General features: G+C 38.1%; 1 protein-coding gene and 1 long non-coding RNA gene across 3 annotated transcripts in view; both read right to left on the reverse strand.

Moving 5' to 3' along the window:
* Positions 1-5123, reverse strand: part of LOC108364180 (uncharacterized) — a 9677-nt gene extending 4554 nt beyond the window's left edge. The window contains exons 1-2 of the long non-coding RNA XR_001847712.1: positions 5112-5123; positions 3285-3291 (exon numbers count right to left, since the gene is read on the reverse strand). This is a non-coding gene — a long non-coding RNA (uncharacterized LOC108364180). The remainder of the gene's footprint in view (positions 1-3284; positions 3292-5111) is intronic.
* The window catches only part of hyd (E3 ubiquitin-protein ligase hyd), a 534145-nt gene that overhangs the window by 171118 nt on the left and 342249 nt on the right, over positions 1-20778 (reverse strand). The window lies entirely within an intron of this gene.

A 20778-nucleotide genomic window follows, 5' to 3' on the forward strand; every position in this document is an offset into this window, starting at 1 on the left:
ACCAGTGTATTTGCTACCTACGTACCCATACCTTGCGCGACCTTTTTGCACATATCTTTTGAACCAGGTAGAATATTTCAATGAAATAAAAACCAAAATGTGTATTCGTTGTTACTCTACAAGTATATTATTATAAATTATATTATTTTGTTTTGCATTTATCAGGACAACAACAAAAACAAAAATCCACTGTTGCATGTCCTGACTTTATTTGCCCATATCGCTGGAACCAGTAGGAATATTCGAATGAAACAAAAGACAAAATACTTGTTATATATTAAAATATACATTTCAAAAAAAAATCATAGAAATCGGTTAAATAAGCATTAAAAAAACCGCAAAATAAGGTCCCGGGTACAAACGTATCCCGGGTGTGTGTTTACGTGATATTTTCTGGGTGTGTGTTCCAGGGTTAAAGTTGCTAAAAAATCGCGTTGATTGTTGGCAATTTCTAAAAAATCTGAATAAAAAGTTGCAAATTAGTGTTCAAATTTGATGAATTTTCCTGAGTTTTGCACAAAGTTTAGAGATTTTATTATTATGTTTTATGGTGTAGAATGAACAATATTTTTATAAAAAATTATCGAAAATAAATTAGAATAAAAAACTTTATATTGCGAAAAAATCACTGTGCCAATACTTCTGTTCGGCACTGTACATATCGCTCTTAGCCTCCTTAACCTCCGTGTTGAAAATTTTTTAAACCGATGTCATACGATGAGTTTTGTAAATGGTGTAAGAATAGGGCTGTGAGATTAATACAAGGATGAAGGAAGTTGGATATGCAGATGAAGAAAAGGATGAAGGCAAAGATGAAAACTAAAATAAGGATACGAAAAGACAGATAGAAATGAATGTAAATTTAAATATTTAATATAAAGGTGAATGTGAATGTGTACAAATATAATTATAAAAACAAAAGTAAATAAAGGGATAAAGATGAGAATAAAGGTAAAGATACCTATAGATAAAAGGTAAAGATAAAGATAAAGATAAAGACAAAGACAAAGACAAAGACAAAGACAAAGACAAAGACAAAGACAAAGACAAAGACAAAGACAAAGACAAAGACAAAGACAAAAACAAAAACAAAGACAAAGATAAAGATAAAGGCAAAGATAAAGACAAATATAAAGATAAAGATAAATATAAAGATAAAGATAAATATAAAGATTAAGATAAAGATATTGTCAAGTACAGATAGTCAGTCGTGGTCATTCGCTGAGAGCGGACGTGTCGGTGGGAGTCGGGGAACAGCGCATAACAACGAGCGCAAATCAGCAGTCACATATTCACATTAAATTAAACGTTGTTCGTTTATTATTCATTTATATTAATAAACTACTAACATTTATTAAACTAAAAGCCTAAATCGAGTCATTCCTGCAGCATCAGAACTAGATTGCGAACAAACTTCTACGAAAGCGAACGTGCAGCTGCACATTTCAGTTGCGAAAATTTTAAAATCCAATAAATCGTTAAGGCCGGTCCACATAGAACTTTCGCGTTGGCTTTGGCGTTGGCGTTGGTTTGACAGAACGCACGTTAAAAGCATGCTTGCTACAATGAACGCTTGGCAGCGAATGCTTGGGTCACTAAAATAACATACTAACGCCAGATAAATTAATATTTCATATCAATAATTGCATTAAAAACGATATTTCTTGCCCGCACTTGATTAAAAAGGAAAAATATTTCACATAATTTTATTTATTTACAACAGCTGACGAGCGACGCACGCGAAAACAAAAGTTGGCGTTGCCAAATTTTGGCTATATATATTCATAGTCAGCTGTTGAAGGGCCTTTAGTGAACTCAGTGCGTCAGCAACCAAACGCAAATACAAAGTTCTGTCGCACCGTAGCAGAGCTCAGTTGCGCGAGTTAATAAGAATACGCAGTCGCAACGACAACAGTAATCGTGATTTTACTTGAATTCAATGAATTCTAGATAGCTGAGAATTTTCCAACGAAAATCACGACCAAATTATATTCGCTATTCTGCTACGTTGTTGGACAGAAATTGCAAAAGCTAAGAGCAACCGAAAACACAAGAGAGGCATATAGGGTTGCCAGATTTTGAAACGGAGAAAGGAGTACATTTATATTTTCGATAGAAAAAAAGAGGTACATGACATAAAAAATGAGTACAATTTTTTTTTTTTAATTTTTTGTGCAATTTATTGTTACAAAATACCATTAATTAGGCACAAACAAACAAAGATCTTTTTCAAAGCAACAATAAATGTGAAAGATAACAATATGGGTTGGCTTTCCAATAGGGACGGTTGTTAAAGAGACGGTGATCGAAGGGGGAGTGTACGTGGCACCTTTTCCGACCTTTTTGGAGAGGGCATGAACCGCCATTGACAAAAATGTTACTCCCGACCACCTAGGGCCCCTATGGTTCCCCAGGGACCCCTCAGAAAAATTGCCAAAAGTCACAATTTTCACTTGCGTCCACAGTATTTTTGCGTAGAATTCGGTTCTCAATGACCGCCCTAATAGGAAAGTTTCCCTAACTAAAAAACTAAAAACTACAAAAGAATTCCAGACCCTTCCTGAATGTATGGCCATTTTTTAAATTTAAGCCTAATAATTAATTTAAGTTTGNAGAGAGGCATATAGGGTTGCCAGATTTTGAAACGGAGAAAGGAGTACATTTATATTTTCGATAGAAAAAAAGAGGTACATGACATAAAAAATGAGTACAATTTTTTTTTTTTAATTTTTTGTGCAATTTATTGTTACAAAATACCATTAATTAGGCACAAACAAACAAAGATCTTTTTCAAAGCAACAATAAATGTGAAAGATAACAATATGGGTTGGCTTTCCAATAGGGACGGTTGTTAAAGAGACGGTGATCGAAGGGGGAGTGTACGTGGCACCTTTTCCGACCTTTTTGGAGAGGGCATGAACCGCCATTGACAAAAATGTTACTCCCGACCACCTAGGGCCCCTATGGTTCCCCAGGGACCCCTCAGAAAAATTGCCAAAAGTCACAATTTTCACTTGCGTCCACAGTATTTTTGCGTAGAATTCGGTTCTCAATGACCGCCCTAATAGGAAAGTTTCCCTAACTAAAAAACTAAAAACTACAAAAGAATTCCAGACCCTTCCTGAATGTATGGCCATTTTTTTAATTTAAGCCTAGTAATTAATTTAAGTTTTCAGGGACCCCTCAGAAAAATTGCCAAAAGTCACAATTTTCACTTGCGTCCACAGTATTTTTGCGTAGAATTCGGTTCTCAATGACCGCCCTAATAGGAAAGTTTCCCTAACTAAAAAACTAAAAACTACAAAAGAATTCCAGACCCTTCCTGAATGTATGGCCATTTTTTAAATTTAAGCCTAATAATTAATTTAAGTTTGATTTTTATACCCGAGCGCCCTGCCGTTAAGGCCATGCTTACACCTTTTCACTATCACACTTAACTTTGCTTACTAAGTAGTGTTTGCCACAATATAAATCGCAACGTCCAGCGTGTAAAATAACAACAGTCTCAAAGGTTTTTTGAAAATAAAAGGGTTCTTTATAGATTTTGTGTTTTTTTTTGTTAACTTTGTAAATATTTTACTTTAATTTTATTAATTGGTTTTAAAATTTTAATCCTGATCTGCATTTGCCATATTTGGGAGATAAGTACATGCGGCACGAACCTCTTTTTCAGGTGTATTTTTTCTTAGATTTTGTATAAAAAAAAGAAAATAACCTGTATAGGGTTGGTCAAATTAATGCCATCCTAGTCACCAGTTCCAAGTCTTTTCGATTGCTGAGTGTGAGACCTTATGTTGGACAAAAGACGGATTATGAAGGACCCAAATGGGAGGAAATTAGCCTATGGTTACAGAACATATGTAATAAAGTAACCGACGAGGACTTGCGCTTTTCTCCCAAACCCCCTGGTAAACCCAAATGAAGGTTAAATTTAAAGACTATACAATAACTACTTTTTTTACTTGCGCTTTGCTCTCAAAGTGTTTACCGGTAAACCCCAAACCCAAATGAAGGTTGAAATTTAAAAACAAATTAAAAAAATTGAAGTAAAATCTGTAGATAAATTATTTTTCAAAATATATTTATATATATATATATATATGATAAAATATTAATAGCTGGAAAAAGGAGTACAAAGCTAATAAAGGAGCACATTTCCAGATTTTTTTTTTGGAGTACAAGGGAGCACAGTGCAATAAAAAGGAGTACGTTTACTCCCAAAAGCAGTACGTCTGGCAATTCTAGAGGCATACGAGCGGCAGATGCTCACAGCAGTCATTTTGTTTGTTTGTCATTTGTCATTTATTGAACAAGAAAATTAGTACAGTAAGATTTTGACTCTTTTATAGTACAACAGATAGAGTGGAACTCAGGTTGTTAATGCATTTACAAAAACATTACTATGTTGATATTAAAAATGCAGTCTAGATAAGTTGAGACAAATAATTGTTAATAACAGTTCTAAAGTTGCTTTTGTTTATACTACTCCTTACGGAAGTAGGAATCGAGTTCCAGGTACATATAGTGTTCACAAAGAACAATCTAGTCGAGGCTACAGAGTTAAAGCTGGGGAGAATTAAATCGTATAAAGGGAACGATTTTGTAAATTTCAGCTTCTCATAAAGATACATATAAAGGCATTTTAGTTAGCATAAGCCGATAAAGAAAGATACAGCTTCTGGCTTCAATGTAGTCCAAAATTTGGCAGTCCAACAGATCGTACCTCCACTGGGATATGTGGTCAAATTTACGCAGGCCATGCAAATAACGAGTGATATTATTAAAAACAACCTCAACCTTATGGACAGACTGTGAGTTTAGTCTATTGTAGATGAGCGCAGAGTACGTCAAATTAGGTATCAGTAATTGGATGGCAAGCTTACGTCTGACGTTGACCGGGGTAAAGAAGGATGAATGTCTTAAACTACGTAGCGCGCAATACACCTTACCTATTACCATATTTATATGATCAACACATGTTAAACTCGAGTTGATTACAAAGCCCAGGTTAGTAATTTTACTTACAAAAGCAATTGGTTTGGTACCTATGTAAAGGGATGGAATGTTACTAACAACCAACATTCTTTTAGAGATAGGCAGCACATACATACGTTTTATTTGGGTCAAAGCAAAGACTGTTGGTTTCTGCCCAGTGCATTATTGATAACATAATCCGATTTATCTTATCACAGAGCTCATTAACATTTTCGAAAGAACTTGACAAGTAAAGCTGTACATCGTCTGCATAAGCATGCATACTAACAAATTTACACACCGAAAAGATGTCATTAAGAAACAGTGTAAACAATATAGGTCCTAGAATTGAGCCTTGTGGTACACCAGAAACTAGTTTCATTGGTTGTGAGGATTGATTCCATACTGTAACTCGTTGAAATCTGTTCTTTAGATAACTCGTCATAAGTTTCAGATGATATTCGCTGAATCCAAAATAATGCTTGAGACTAAGACAAAGGAAATGGTGATCGACAGTGTCAAAGGCTTTGGAGAAGTCAAGGAGACATACTAACGTAAGGTAACCTTTGTCGAAAAAAGAAAGAACGTCATCAAGAATTTTTAACACAGCCGTTGAGCAACTGTGACCAATCCTAAAGCCAGACTGAAGCGGATAAAGCAGGTTCTTCTCCTGCACATGACGGGTAATTTGTTCCGTCATTAAAGACTCAAATACTTTTGACAACGTTGGTAGAATACTTATAGGGCGAAAGTCCGATGGAGTCTGGCGGCCCTTCTTCTTGGCAGTAGGGCGCACTAAAGCCACCTTCCACTGATCAGGGAAACATGATGTGGTAATACAGTGATTCATTATGTGTGTTATCGTACTGGTAATAGACGGTAGTACCATTTAGTAAATTTTAACGGTATACCATCCTGACCGCATGCATTTGATTTGATTTTTAAAATATTTTTAATAACATCACACTCAGACACTGTTGAGAACTCAAATGGGCTACCAGAATAAATCAGATGAGCACAGGAGACAAAACATTGCTGGTAGGAATCAGACAAAGGACTGCTAATGAACGCTTTATTGAGTGTATCTGCGTCTATTGTGCATTCGACGTCTTCACTTCCACATACTCGTAAGCGTTTAAGGTTACCCCACAACACGTTAGGTGGCAGGGAGGAATCAAGGTTCTTCGAATAATACCTGCACTTCTCTTTTCTTACAGCCGCTGTTGCTTTATTTCTTGCTATTTTAAACACACGCCAGTTATCTTGGTTAGGATGCCTTTTCCATACAGATAATGCCTTGTTGCGAGCCTTGATTGCAGCCCGTACATAGCCCGTGAACCAGGGTGACACGCAGGATGTGCTTTTAATATGTCGTACTGGGACATGTTTATTAAAAAGGGCCAATAAGTTTTGGATAAGAATTTCTAGTTTTTCATCAACATTAACCAGACACCAACAGTCACACCAGCACACACTGTCTATATCAAAAAGTAGTGAACCAGTGTCAACCATTCCGTAGTCTCAATACGAAAAAGTACTAGTGGTCCTAGGGTGGCCAAAATTAAGATCAAGCGCGCAGAAAATTTGGTCAAGATCCGAAATGAGTGATAGTCGATCAAACTTTAGTACTGATAAATTATCAGGAATGATAAAATAATCCAGTAAACTAGGGTTACACTTATTACCGTATCTAGTTGGCATATACATATTGACAACAAAAGGCCACACGAGGCAACATTATTTAATAAACGAACACTGAGGGAATCATGTGCAAGAAGGTTAACATTAAAATCACCACATATTACGATATTTTCATACTCAACCAGGTAGGGCGATAAAGAAACAAACAACGGGTCAAGGTTTATAGATTTATGTGATTTATGACACTAGGATTTTGGAACATCTATCAGACAATTCAACAAAAACATATTCTACATCACAATTACCGGATTTACAAATGAGTCTCATATTAATATTATTTCTGCAATAAATAGCTATTCCACCCCCTTTCTTATTAGGTCTATCATGGCGGATCATTTTATAATTTTTAATAGAGGAATGAATGTCATTGGAATTACTAGATAGCCACGTTTAAATAACACAGATTACATCTACATTCGAGTTTCCAAAAGTGTATCTGATGGTGTCCATTTTCATCATTTAAGCTTCTGGCATTGAAGTGAACAACATTGAAGCCCTTTTGCCGATCACATAAAATTTTAATCAAAGTTAGACTGTTTCCATGAACACCATATTTACCACTGTTAAGAGACATAACGAACAGAGAAATTGACAAAAGCAACCATAAAGCGTACAGACTGTAGCTTTGTGAGGGACTTGATACAGAATCTATGACGAACCATCTTTAAAAATATTTCACTAAAGCTAAAGTACGTAAAATTAAAAAGTCATTATAACATTAGAATTTCGGCAAATCATTCGGTTCACAGATTTTAACAGCAGCAGAATTGTTGTCATATTTAACACAAATTATTCCTCTAAGCGTAAATACCGAAGTTAGTTTGCCTGACCGTCGCAGCTTAATAGCCTCTTGCAAAAGCTTTCTGTTGTCCGGCGACGGACTCTCAAAAATTGAAAATTTCCTTTCCAAGCCAACAACTTCAAGTGAAACTGGAGCTTTGGTTCGCTTGCGGTGCTCACGGAATGCTTTTAGTGTGCGGTTACGACCAAGAGGCGGTGGAACTTTATGATGATATTTAGACGTGTGTCAAGTTAGCACTACACTTTTCGAAATTGGAAAAGTTAACTACGGCATTAATTGTAGTGTTTTTGTTGTAAATTTGTTGTGGAAAGAAAAAGTTTGTAGCTCTAGTTTTTTAAGAAAAAATGGTATGTAGTGCTAACTTGACACCATACACCTAGTCGATAGAATTGAGATATCCAATATGTTACTATGCCATTAATTGTAGCTTTTAACTTTAAAATTTGTTGTGGAAAGAAAAAATTTGTAGCTTTCGTTTTTCTGGAAAAAATTGAGTTGACCCTTTTTCAAACAAAATTTAGTATGTAGTGCTAACTTGACACCATGCACCAATGGCGACAGAATTGAGATATTGAAAATGTTACAAGGGCATTAATTTTAGCTTTGTTGTTGTAAATTTGTTGTGGAAAGAAAAAATTTGTAGCTTTCGTTTTTTAAGAAAAAATGGTATGTAGTGCTAACTTGACACCATACACCTAGTCGATAGAATTGAGATATTGAAAATGTTATAACGGCATTAATTGTAGCTTTTAGCTTTAAAATTTGTTGTGGAAAGAAAAAATTTGTAGCTTTCGTTTTTCTGGAAAAAATTGAGTTGCCCCTTTTTCGAAAAAAATCTAGTATGTAGTGCTAACTTGACACCATGCACCATTGACGACAGAATTGAGATATTGAGGTGACACCATACACCTAGTCGATAGAATTGAGATATCGAGAAAGTTACTACGTAGCGCTTGAAATGATATTTAATAAAAGTAGGAAATAATAGATTTCGATGGGTATAAATTATTTTTTTTTTTATTTATATAATTACATAAATTAAAAGACTTATCTCAATTCCATCGACAATGGAAGTTAGCGCTACATACCATTTTCTCTTAAACCACGAAAGCTACAAATTTTTTCTTTCCACAACAAAAAAGCTACAATTAATGCCGTTGTAACATTTTCAATATCTCAATTCTGTCGTCAATGGTGCATGGTGTCAAGTTAGCACTACATACTAGATTTTTTTCGAAAAAGGGGCAACTCAATTTTTTCCAGAAAAACCAAAGCTACAAATTTTTTCTTTCCACAACAAATGTTAAAGTTAAAAGCTACAATTTATGGCATAGTTACATATTGGATATCTCAATTCTATCGATTAGGTGTATGGTGTCAAGTTAGCACTACATACCATTTTTTCTTAAAAAACGAGAGCTACAAATTTTTTCTTTCCACAACAAATTTACAACAAAAACACTACAATTAATGCCGTAGTTAACTTTTCCAATTTCGAAAAGTGTAGTGCTAACTTGACACACGTGATATTTAGTATTAGTGGTGGTACCTGGCCGCGAAGGGCGAAAAATGTCTCTTATTTGCGGAGCCAAAGAATCAATGGAGAGACAGACTTGATTGAAAATGCTCTTGAGATTTTCTGCCTCAGTATACGGTACACCCTTAGTTGCCAACTTGGTGCTTTAAGCACTAGATTTAGTGCTTTTTGAAAATTAAAAGGCGAAAAAAATTATTTAGTGCCTAGTGCCTTTTTTAGTGCTTTTTTCTGAACTAAAATTACTTCGAATAGTTAAAACCTGAAATAATTTGAAATATTTAAGCTGTGGCAGCATCGAATTTATAAGAATCTACAAATTTAAACGGACTAAAATACAACCATGATTGATAAAAAGCTGAAGTTATAAACCCATCTTGTTAAATTCTATTCGCGTTGAAAATGCTAGTACGCAAGTAAGTTAAGTATTTCTTTTTCTCTTTTCTAATTATTTGTACAGAGTGTTTCTTTTTAGCCTCTGAGTAAAACACATCGTTTCTTGGTGCTGAATCCAAATCTGGCCTCACAATTGCTCTAGCACTAGAATTTTGATATATCCTAGCCCCAAAGTGCCAAAAACACGGTTTTTAGCGATATTTGAGGTTATATAATGAAAACATCAAATTTTTTGCTCATTTCTAATTAGGGCATCATTTTCGTTTGTTGCGATTCGATTTTCCTTTCTCGGGATATACCAGTTTTAATGTGCAGTACTTCTGTGTTATGTTATGAAAAAAGCATCCCTTGATTAAAAAAAATTTGGTGCTTTTAGTGTGGTAAAACGCTTTTTTGCCAATTTTTGGTGCTTTTTGAAAATCAAAAGATGGCAACACTGGGAACACCAAACACAACATGGTCGGCAGTGAATTCAGACGCCGCTCCAACTACATGCGCCTTCCCCACTTGCTTTCTCAGAGTTTTTATATCTCGTTCTAGTTTGGCTGCGTTCTCTGCCTATGCATTGATGCGCTCAGCAGCTTCAACGGCCTTTGCAGTAAGTGCAGTAACCTTTTCATCTATCCTCTTTATAAGTTTATTCTCCAGGTCCGCTATTTGGCCTGAGAGACTGTCAAATATCGACTCGAGCTTCTCAGATTGTTGTTGAATTTTTGTTTCCAATTCCCGCAATGTGGTTAAGAATGGCACTCTCATCCAGTCTAGCAGTTTTAGCTGAAGGGGAACCTTTGCTTGATCGGCGCTTAAGAGGAGCAGAGGTGAGGAGAACATACCGCTCGAAAATAAACAAATGAGCACGAAGTAGCGCAAATACTTTGGTTTTTGTTATGTCCACCGCTGACTCAAATTTTTTTCTTATTTTGTTTAGTTTAACTTGACAAAGTAACCAAGCTAGGTGAAGCAAAATGATGTCGAGTTTTTTCTCAATTACACAAGAATTTAACATAAATTTATCTTCGGTAAATACCACAGCTTTATCACTTCTAAAGCAGACAACAAAATTTCACGTCCGCACTGTAGTGTTGAATATCGTTATGTGTTAGAAGATATTATTACCCTGGGGGTCATTGATAGAAGCAGGGAGGATGGCGCCATATCCAGTGATAACTGGAGGCACGTGGCAACAGCCATCTCCTCTGTCTTATTAAGGGTGGTTAGAGGAAGCTCTGGACCACCTCCAAGATGCGAGGATGCTGGATGGCATCACGGCATCCATAAGATGATTGCTTGCGCCGACGAACGGTCGGCGTCAATGTGTAAGGCTGCAGTGTCTCTTGTGGGGGAGGTTTGGAAGGGTGCCAAGCTAGAAGCCGCGGAGGAAAAGGACCTTCCTTCCTGTCCGCGTGCCCGTGTCTGGCTCCCCCCGAGCCCTCCGCACCAGAGGAAATAGAGGAAATCCTCTGGTACTGCAACCCGCAACTGCCCACGCAAAGCTGGAGGGTTATCATATTTGAGGGGTCTGAGGAATCGCATCGGCAAGCGCTGATTTTACGTAACGCGGAGTCCCTCGGTCCCCTCGCTGAGTCAGGGGGAGTCATAACTTATGGCTTCGAAAGGGTAGTCCTTAGGGTCTACCAATCCGATGCCAGAAGGGACCTCCGGAGGCGCCGATGATAGGAAAGCCCGAGGCGGAGGAAACCCCCATGAGCATGGAGGAATCCGCCACGTCAGAAGCTGAAAGTGCTGGGGATGCTCTCTCAACCGAGGGATCCGTCATCAGTAGCGGACGATTTTATGACAGGGTGGAGGAAGAGAGGCTTCTAGCCTCGGTCAACGAGGACGCCGAACTGGCGTGGCTGGAGAAAACTTTGGAGGATGAAGATCCTGCAGATAAATCTCCAACACTCTAAGGCGGCGTCCGCAAATCTTCTCATCCACCTTGAGCAAGGTGGAGCCGACGTAGTCCTGATCCAGGAGCCGTGGCCGAGCAGTAACGGTATCTACGGGATTAGAACGCCTAAGTTTAAGCTGATGGTGCAGAAACACGCAGGTAGACCAAGATCCTGTTTGCTCATCAGAAACGAATTCAAAGCACTAATTTTACCTAATTTCAGCAATGAGGACATTTTGACGGTTAGCGTGGAGGGCGGCGCCAGAGAGCTCTGGCTCGTTTCCGCATACATGGCGCATGAGGGCGAGGTGGAACCACCTCCACTATTGCTGCATGAGACCATAGCTGAAGCGGGGCGGCGAAAAGTCGATATTATCATCGGATAGGATGCGAACTCGAGGCACTCGTGCTGGGGAAGCTCAGACATCAATGCGAGAGGTGAGTCGCTTTTTGATTTTATTCTAAGTGAGGACTCAGGTATTTGTAATAGAGGTAACGAACCGACCTTTATCACCGCGGCAAGGCAAGAGGTCCTCGACTTTACCCTTGGCTCGTGGCTTTATGATCCCGTATTTCCGACTGGAGGGTTCTTCAGAATCACTCCTTCTCGGACCATAGATATATTCAGTTTTATCTGGATGAAGATCGTCCTAAAATTATCCCCTATAGAAATTTTAGGAGAGCAAATTGGGATCTCTACAGCCAAAAATTGCGGGAACTACTCCCAGAGGCCCCTCCGGTAAACTTAAGCACTGAAATCTCGATTGAGGACTCGGTAGAGAAATTTACATAAGCCTGTAGGTGTGCCATTGAAAGCTCATGCCCGCTGAGCAGGCCCTCGGGCAAAGTCCGACCGAAATGGTGGACGATGGAACTCTCGGAACTTAGGGCGTCGAGCAGGCGCCTTTCCAACAAAGCCAGGAAGAGTGGACAACACTCCGACTGGGAACTCTACAAGGTCGGACTGGGTATATATAAGACCGAGATAAGAAAGGCCAAAACTGAGTCGTGGAGAAACTTCTGCGAAGTAGTAGAAGGTTGTCACAAATCGTCTCGATTTAGGCGAATCCTTGCGAGGAGTCCTGTACCTCTGGGATACTTGAGGGACGAAGAGGGAAACTGGGCCATAAGCGGAGGGGAGTCGCTTAAGCTACTCCTTGACACTCATTTCCCAGCAAACCCCACACCGCGTGAGCTTACCGGTGTCGGTACGGTTGGCTGCCCAGCATTCTCCGGTGAACTACTGGAGAAACGCCGACTGCTTTGGGCGATTGACTCTTTCAAGCCCTTCAAGTCCCCCGGACCGGATGACATTATTCCTGCGCAGCTGCAAAAGGCTGTCGAGGTCTCGTGTCTCTGGCTCACCCCAATCTATGCGAGCTGCCTAGAAAGGGGGTACATCCCGAGGGCCTGGAGGAGGGTGAGGGTCACCTTTATCCCTAAAGCAGGAAAAAGCTCTCATGTGTCTCCGAGGTTCTTCAGGCCAATCAGTCTCTCCTCCTTCTTACTGAAGACTTTCGAGAGGCTCATTGTCCTGTATATAAGAAACAAGATTCCTCGAGAGCGATTGAGCCTCTCCCTGCATGCGTATCTAAAAGTCTGCCTTGCACTCAATTGTTAAAGTCATAGAGGAGTCTCTTATGAACAAAGATTTTGTAGTTGGGGCCTTCCTTGATATCGGGGGGGCTTTTCATAATGTGTTACCTGGGGCTATAGTGAGAGCGCTAACTAAGTTTGGAGTCGAGAGCCACTTAGTTGGGCTCATATCTAGCATGTTGTACGACAGAACTATCATAGCGGAATGGGGAAATGCCTCTGACCAACGTAAAGTGAGTAGAGGCACCCCGCAGGGAGCGTCCTTTCCCCCTTTCTCTGGATAGTCGTAATAAACGACTTCTTGGAGGAGTTGAAAAGGAGAGGATGCCGGGTTATTGCCTACGCGGATGATGTGGCCCTCATCGTCAGAGGAAAGTTCCTGGACACTCTGTGTGATCTCATGAAGGGTATCACAAACTGGTCTTCTAGCTGTGGACTTGCTATAAATCCTGGAAAGACGGAGCTCGTACTATTCACCAGGAGGTATAAAGTGCCTCATGCCCAGCTTCCCTCTATAGGAGGTGTTTCCCTTGCTCTTTCTGACAGGGTCAAGTTTCTGGGTGTGATCCTGGACAGGAAGTTATCATGGAAGCCAAATATCGAGGAGCGAGTAAAAAAGGCATCAGTGGCTCTTTACTGCTGTAAAAATGCTATAGGGAAGAGATGGGGCCTCTCTCCAAAAGTGATATATTGGCTGTATGAAACCATAGTGAAGCCAATCATGTTAGGAAAATATTCGACAATGGTTTTTTCTAAACCTTCCAAGTTAACGCTAGTAATGCGCGTTAACACTAAGAAAATAACTTTTATCAATTTTCTTAACGTTAACTTCGAAGTTACATACGGTTTTCTGATTAACTTTGTTTATTTATGGGGTTTTCATCCAAATTGCTAGACATTCTAAAACATACATGTCACCAATAAAAAAATCAAAAAATCTCGACGTGCTAGAAAAAAACCAAAGATGTATTTTAATTTCGCAGGCCTCTGTTATCTGTTTTAAATCTAGTGGCGACATCTTCCTAGTCGCCAGGGAATACCGAGGGATCATACAGTGATTTCTCGTGACGTTTTCTGCCTCTTGCTTCATCCTAGACATCGCTCCAGCTCTATCACTGCAAATATCCGAACACTTGCTCCATTGTCGATAGCTTTAAAAATTTCGCAGCTAGTGGTGTAAGTCTCAAGTGCTTCGCTCATCAAAAGTTCTTCTTCGATTTGCATTGCGAATGGGAACCTCACTAACACGAGAAGAACATTAAGTCCCACTACGTCGGTACTTTCGTCAAGTCGCAAACTAAAAAATTCACAAGTTTTCAAACTTTTTATAAGTTCGTTCTCGACTGCCTCTAAAATCCTGTTGATTCGCTCTTTCACAGTATGATTGTGAAGTTCCAAAGAATAAGTAACATATGCACGTGCGTGAAGCTGCTGCACTTGTTACGAAAACAGCCCAGCCAGCAAAAAATTCGAAAATGAATCCGAAAACGGGAAGAAATGTGGACGAAACGCGGATTAGATCTACAAAAGTACTGAAAACGGTTGTGAAAAGGGTACATTTTTGGCTATTTTTCTGAAAATTTTCTGAATCAATTTTTCGTTGAAAAAACGTACTGGGGAACGAGCTTAAGAGCGAAATACGTGGTGCACAAGCGGCTATGTGATCTTTAAAGAATTTGTATGGGAACTTTAAAGAATTTGCCCGCACCACTAGTATACCCTAGCCACTAGCGGCACCCCAGTCATAAGCTTGCGGCTCCCACTTTAGGAAAGCCTGGTTTGACTATTTGTCTTATAGCCCAGTTATGCACACTTAGCGCTGCATGAGAGTTATCACATAAGAATCTGTTAAATGGGCTTTGCGTGTAAGCGGTTACCCAACGCATAGCAATTCAGATATAGAATCCTGTTGGGTTTTGATTTTTACGTAAAAATGGTATAGCAGTGCCAGCCAGTGATCGGACTTCTACCACATTGTGGTAGATCTGCCACTTTTCTGAGCATCTACCACACAAGGTCTGAAATCTACCACATATTCGCGTTTTCTTAATTTTAAGAGCAAAAATTGTCCAACACTAAACACTTACAACAAAGCCGAATGGGTGGATAGATAAAATGGACTGTAAAATAGTAAATTTTCTCAATATACAATTTTTTAACAGAAAACGAGGTCTTATTGTGATAAATTGCAAAATATATAATTTGTAAAAAGAATTAACAGCGAAAATGTTAATAAACGGAGATTTTTGTGAAGGTGTTAGAAAATTTTAGTGCATCTAAAGTTTCTAAGACGTTGTTTACTTTTACTTCAGAATTGTCAAAATCGGTAAATCCCAAGTAGCGGTTTCTGGAAAGTGCCACATTTGTTCGCTACATCATGATGTGATAAAAAGAAAACCTGGTAGCGCTCCGCAAGGTTACAGAAATCTCTCAAAATATGTTCGAAAAATATCTTCATATTCTAATTCTAATTAAAACGTTTGCAATTTATCTGAAACCGAGCAGAATTTTTTAATGTTTGTACAAAGTTTGATCCAGAACCTGAGATCTACCACATTTTTTTGAAATCTACCACATTTTTTTCCAGATTCTACCACACAATTTTTTTTTGAAGTCCGATCACTGATTGGGACGGTTTGCGAAGGAAGACGCCGCAGTTCATTTGTTGCAGAAGTCGTTTGACTTGTTGCTGAAAGCCGTTTGACGTGTTGCCGAAAGCACGACGTATGTAGTAAAGGGTAATTTATCGTCTCGTATGTATGTATGTATTTATAGCGCGTCTACCATTCAATGGGCCTGAGCACACTAGCCTGCTTAGTCGGACTGAGCAGTCCACCACTCGAACGCAGACTGGAGTGGGCAGTCGGCCGAAAACAGGTTTCAGTTTTGTATACATGACCTACGCATGATTGTGTTAGTGCATATGGCACATGCAAACAAAACGAAATAGAAAATGTCTATGTGTGCGTGTCAGTCCATCGTCAATTCGCGATTTTCGCGGGCTGAAATGAGCGAGGTAAACTCGAACTCTCTTCCCCCTCTTATCCACACAAAACCGGTTTTAGGCGGACTGAGCAGTCCAATTGCTTTACTCTCTGCTGGCGCCAAGAACGTGTTGGCAGCAGGGTTGCCGCTTTGGTAAATTGTTACCAAAATTGGTAGAAAAAATTTGGGTTGGTAAAAAGGTAAATTTTTTTCTCATTCTGGTAGATTTTTGTTGAACTTTTCGTTCCCGATTTCTTTTTCGTAGTTATCTTTATATTATAAATTTCTTTGCATACTTTATATATACATACTTACATACGTATAAATGTATATCGATATAAGGTGAACATATCGTGCTCCATTCAAAACTCATTTTACTGGAATCTCGAGGAGCTTTTGACTGCCTAAATGTTTTAAATGATTATTTAAATACATATAAAGAAAAAAATAACAGGTATGTAATGACGCACTATGATTGTTCGCAAAAAAATTAAATGCACGCCATTTTTTATCAATAGAAATTGTTAAAAAAAAAAAAAAAGACTGGCGGCAAAAAATTAAAAAAAAAAAAATTACGGGAAAAACATTATGAGCTATACTTAAGCATTATTTGCTTTAGAACTGGGTACCTTAAATTTTCTAAAAATTCGGAGAAAAAATGAGAGATTTGGACGAACTTTTTTTTCAATTTTTCTAAATGTTGTATATAGTTTGAATCCTTAATTTTTATGGATTTAGTTAAAGCAACAAAAAATGTTTTATCCTCGTATGTACCATATATTAAAATGTATCAGAAAAGTAGCATTTACATATGGGGATACATATCTTGTAAGAATGCTCTAATACTATTCCATTAATGCATTTTCGTATGTTTGAAACATTAATACAGCCATATTCGTACAGCAGTAGTACAAGTGTATGGTTAGCGTACGCATACACTCTGAGAAACCACACGTGTTAAATGGAAATCAAGGTTCATTTATACTGACATGTATATACAGCAGCAAGCTCNACCACACGTGTTAAATGGAAATCAAGGTTCATTTATACTGACATGTATATGCAGCAGCAAGCTCATGCCACGCCTTCTGATATGCAAAATGCCACGCCTTCTGATATGCACAGTAATGTACCAGAGATTGGCAAACGATGCTGTTTTTGTGAATTTAAGCCTGCACACACACACATTACATCACATTAAAAACGGGGGATGAACGAACACCAGAGCATAGCGTGCAGTGCTTGCAAATACAGCCACCGCAAGTGAACGATACTTATAACAGCTCATACTGATGTTGACTTCGGCAAACCAGTATTCCGAGTGAACGTGCACGAAACCAGCAACCGCCGTATTTGATTGGCTGCCGAAAGTACGATACTGCATTTGCACGGTTGCCGAAAGCATTAGAGTTGTAAAACTATCGATAGTGCCACCATCGATAGTTTCCATGTTTCAGAAAAAAGCTATCATTACACTTTGATAGTTTCCAGCAATACTATCGATAGTGTCAAACGCTACCATCGATAGTACTATCGATAGTCAATGTAATGTTAAAAACTGTTCCAAATTAACAAGCAAAAAAACCAAAATATTGAAAATATAAACACACGTAGGGCCGTTTTCTTAAGTAACTTTTAACTTTAAAATTCACTTTATTTTTAACTATTGCTTTAACATGTATAGTTCTGTCTAAGTAAAGCATTTTATTATCGAATTTTATTTATTATTTATTTACATATCTATTACTGAAGCTTACAATTAAAAATAAAATCATGAGCCTAGTAAAGAAAGCTTCTTCTTATGATCCATAACACATGGCAACAAAAATGGGAAACAATTTGTTGCGGCAAATGTTACAGCTGCTTTTTGATTGAGTTGTCAGTGCTGATTACGAATCCATGAGCATAAGGTTTCCATCAGCTCCAGATTTTGAGAAAAACGAGGTCAAATTTCAAAAAATCGGGTTTTTTGGCAATATTTTAGAAGCTCTAGCAAAGAAACAAAAGGCGGTATTCGGCTTAAATTAAAGCTAGAAGCCTCGGCTACTATCCCTGAAAATACTATCCCTATACGTTGACCTGATGGTCACTTGATAGTCATTTATTGAACGGCAAAACCTGGTTCTGTGCGAAGTTTGAGTACCCACCGCAATTAAACAAAAGGGGATAGAGTAGGGCTGCCATAATCCTGAACCCTTCGACCAGGACACTTATTCCATATAAATAAAGTATTTTCAGATATTATTATAAACGCTCAAGTTCTGAATTCTTTTTAATCATAAAAGAACAAATTTCTCTTGACGATGACAGAACTTGGAAAAATGTTTGGCTGTTTAACGTGGTCTTGAATGCTTGCCTTACCATCATTAGCAAATTTCCACATATCCTACTATGCGTTTCATGATCATTTTTGCCATTTTGTATATGCATAACCTAAAGATAATTTAGGTAGGCAGTCTAAAGTGAATCCATTCTAAAATACTTAACCAATAAGGACTGAAAAAAGTGCTTCCCATAATGCTTCCTAGAAGAGAGTTTCCTATTTACAATTTACGCGAATGTACTTAAATACTTACATATATGTTTATATTATTTAGCATTACAAATAGGATTCAATAAACATTTTAAGTCTCAATAAAAAATATTTTCTCTGAACCTTAAAAATTTAAATTCTTTAAAGAAGTATGATTTTTATGAACTAAAAACAGCTTAAAAGGACTTCTGCAAAAGGCCTTCAGAAGTACGTCCTACAAAAACTCTTCGTTGAGTAGCGAAAGCAGAAGCCCTTCAATTTGTGCCACTCTGTACAAAAAAGGAAGGAGAAAGGAATGACTTTCAGAAAGGCCTTTTGGAAAAGATTTTAACTGACGAAAGTATCTACGGCGTAGTATGTGTGACCCGTCAGCCGTGTACCTGTTCAGGAAGTAGCACTTTTTTGGCATTTTCCTGAAGATACAAAATTAGATTTTAACCAAATAAACTAAAAAGAGAGGAGGTAAACTCACCAGATATTGTTCGACATGTTAAGAAAAATGTTTCATGATCGATTTTCGACTACTAAGGACAGAAATCTTAATCTTTCTTTCAAAGCAAAAATCTGAACAATCAGACAATCGCTTAAAATACCATCCCTGAACCTTAACCCTAAGGTAACTTATAGTTATTTATTTAACAGCAAAAACTGATTTTGGCAAAACCTATTTATTTTTTTCAATAGCACAGTATTTATTCCAGTATTTTTATATTGTTTAATAAATTACTTCTAGTGACCATCAGGTCAGGGTGCAGGGATAGTAGCCGAGAGTTATAGCTTTAATTTAAGCCTCAGTTAAAGGTTCTATCACCTTATGCTTTTGTGCTAGACCTTCTAAAATATTGCCAAAAACGCGATTTTTTGACACTTTGACCTCGTTTTTCTCAAAATCTGGACCTGATGGAAACTTTATGCTTACGGACTCGTAATCAGCATGAAAAAGGCTATCATTTGCCGCAACAAAATCACTGTTCCCTTGTTTAATTGTTGCTTATTATAAATTTTCAAATGATATATTTTGTTTAAATTTCATAATATAATTTTTTGATTTGTTTACAGCCACGAAACATACAAACGTCAAACACCGATAATAGAAATGCTTTACTTCAGACATAGCCTTATGGTTTGAAGTAGGGATGTTGCGAATGTGGAATTTTAGACATCCGCGGATGCGAATGCTCATTTCGGTAAAGTTTTTTTCTACAAACAAGTTTTTTCGTATGTAATAGGGAGCGCAGCAATACATACATACATACAAGTTAATGAGTGTCACCTTTTAACACTCAAAAAAATAAGTTAGTTGGGCCAACGCGCCCAATAGTTCTAACTACGAGTAACAAAATCCACAACACAAATTTTGGAATCTAACACAGTTTATTCTATTTACTTAATTACAATTAGAATTCTTAATCTAAACCGTAGCGTTACCGTCCCGAACTCGACTGCCTTTGTGTCCGCTGCTTCCCTTTATAGCCAATGTCCAGCAGCGGCGTACCTGTTGCATAATTGTTGTCTGTGAATAAGTTCGTCCGTTAGTTCCCACACTTGCATTATGGGTTGATGCTATTTCACAAGTATGCGAAATAGTATTATGCTGACGATGCGTCTGGAGTAATGCAGTAGCATACTTATTAATCGCTGGTACTAACCATGGCCTTGACTTTGGGTGTTAGGTTGCCGTGCGCCGTGAGAATGTAATTGTGCTGACTTAGCGGCACGTGTAGTGGGCAACAGTGGGAGCGCCGCAGCGAGTTAACTCTGGGGAGTGTTAACTCTTCCCCCTCTAAAGATCTGCGTCCCGCAGATCCGAGCGTGGACAGGTGTCTTCCTTTCTTCGTGCCTGAGGATCCGTCTGTAGTATGGACAATCTTACTTTAGGAAGTGCTGTCCCTTTTGTTAGCTTCCTCCAAACTATCCAAATGAGAATTAATAGCAAAAACAAGCCCAGAGTTTCCGAAGCTGTAAACCAATTGGTCTTGTCCTGTGTTAAAAGGTGACACTCATTAACTGGCGCCCGAGCAGGGACTCGGAACGTGTGCAAGAAAAAGTGGAAAAAAGCAAAAAAAAGGATTCTTTAGTCCAAGTGTAAAAGAGCCTTGAGCCAAAAAGTGAAAACCCTAAATATAAAATTTGTTGCTTAAATAAGCAACAAAAAGCTTAAAGAAAAGAGGCCTTGAGCCAAAAAGTGTAGAAAGAGAAAAAGGCAAAAAGGCCTAAGTGGAAAAAAGGGCAAAAAAGCCTAAGAGGGAAATTCAAAGATCTAAGTGAACTAAGTGAACTACTAAATAATGAACCTTGTGTTCTTGTAAGTATAATCTAGACACGCAACATTTTTTGATTATTTACAGATGGAGGAACTCAGAACC

This window comes from Rhagoletis zephyria, unplaced genomic scaffold (genome assembly GCF_001687245.7).
Source record: "Rhagoletis zephyria isolate East Lansing unplaced genomic scaffold, Rhagoletis_zephyria_1.1 Rzeph_scaffold_00030, whole genome shotgun sequence".
Classification (NCBI taxonomy): domain Eukaryota; kingdom Metazoa; phylum Arthropoda; class Insecta; order Diptera; family Tephritidae; genus Rhagoletis; species Rhagoletis zephyria.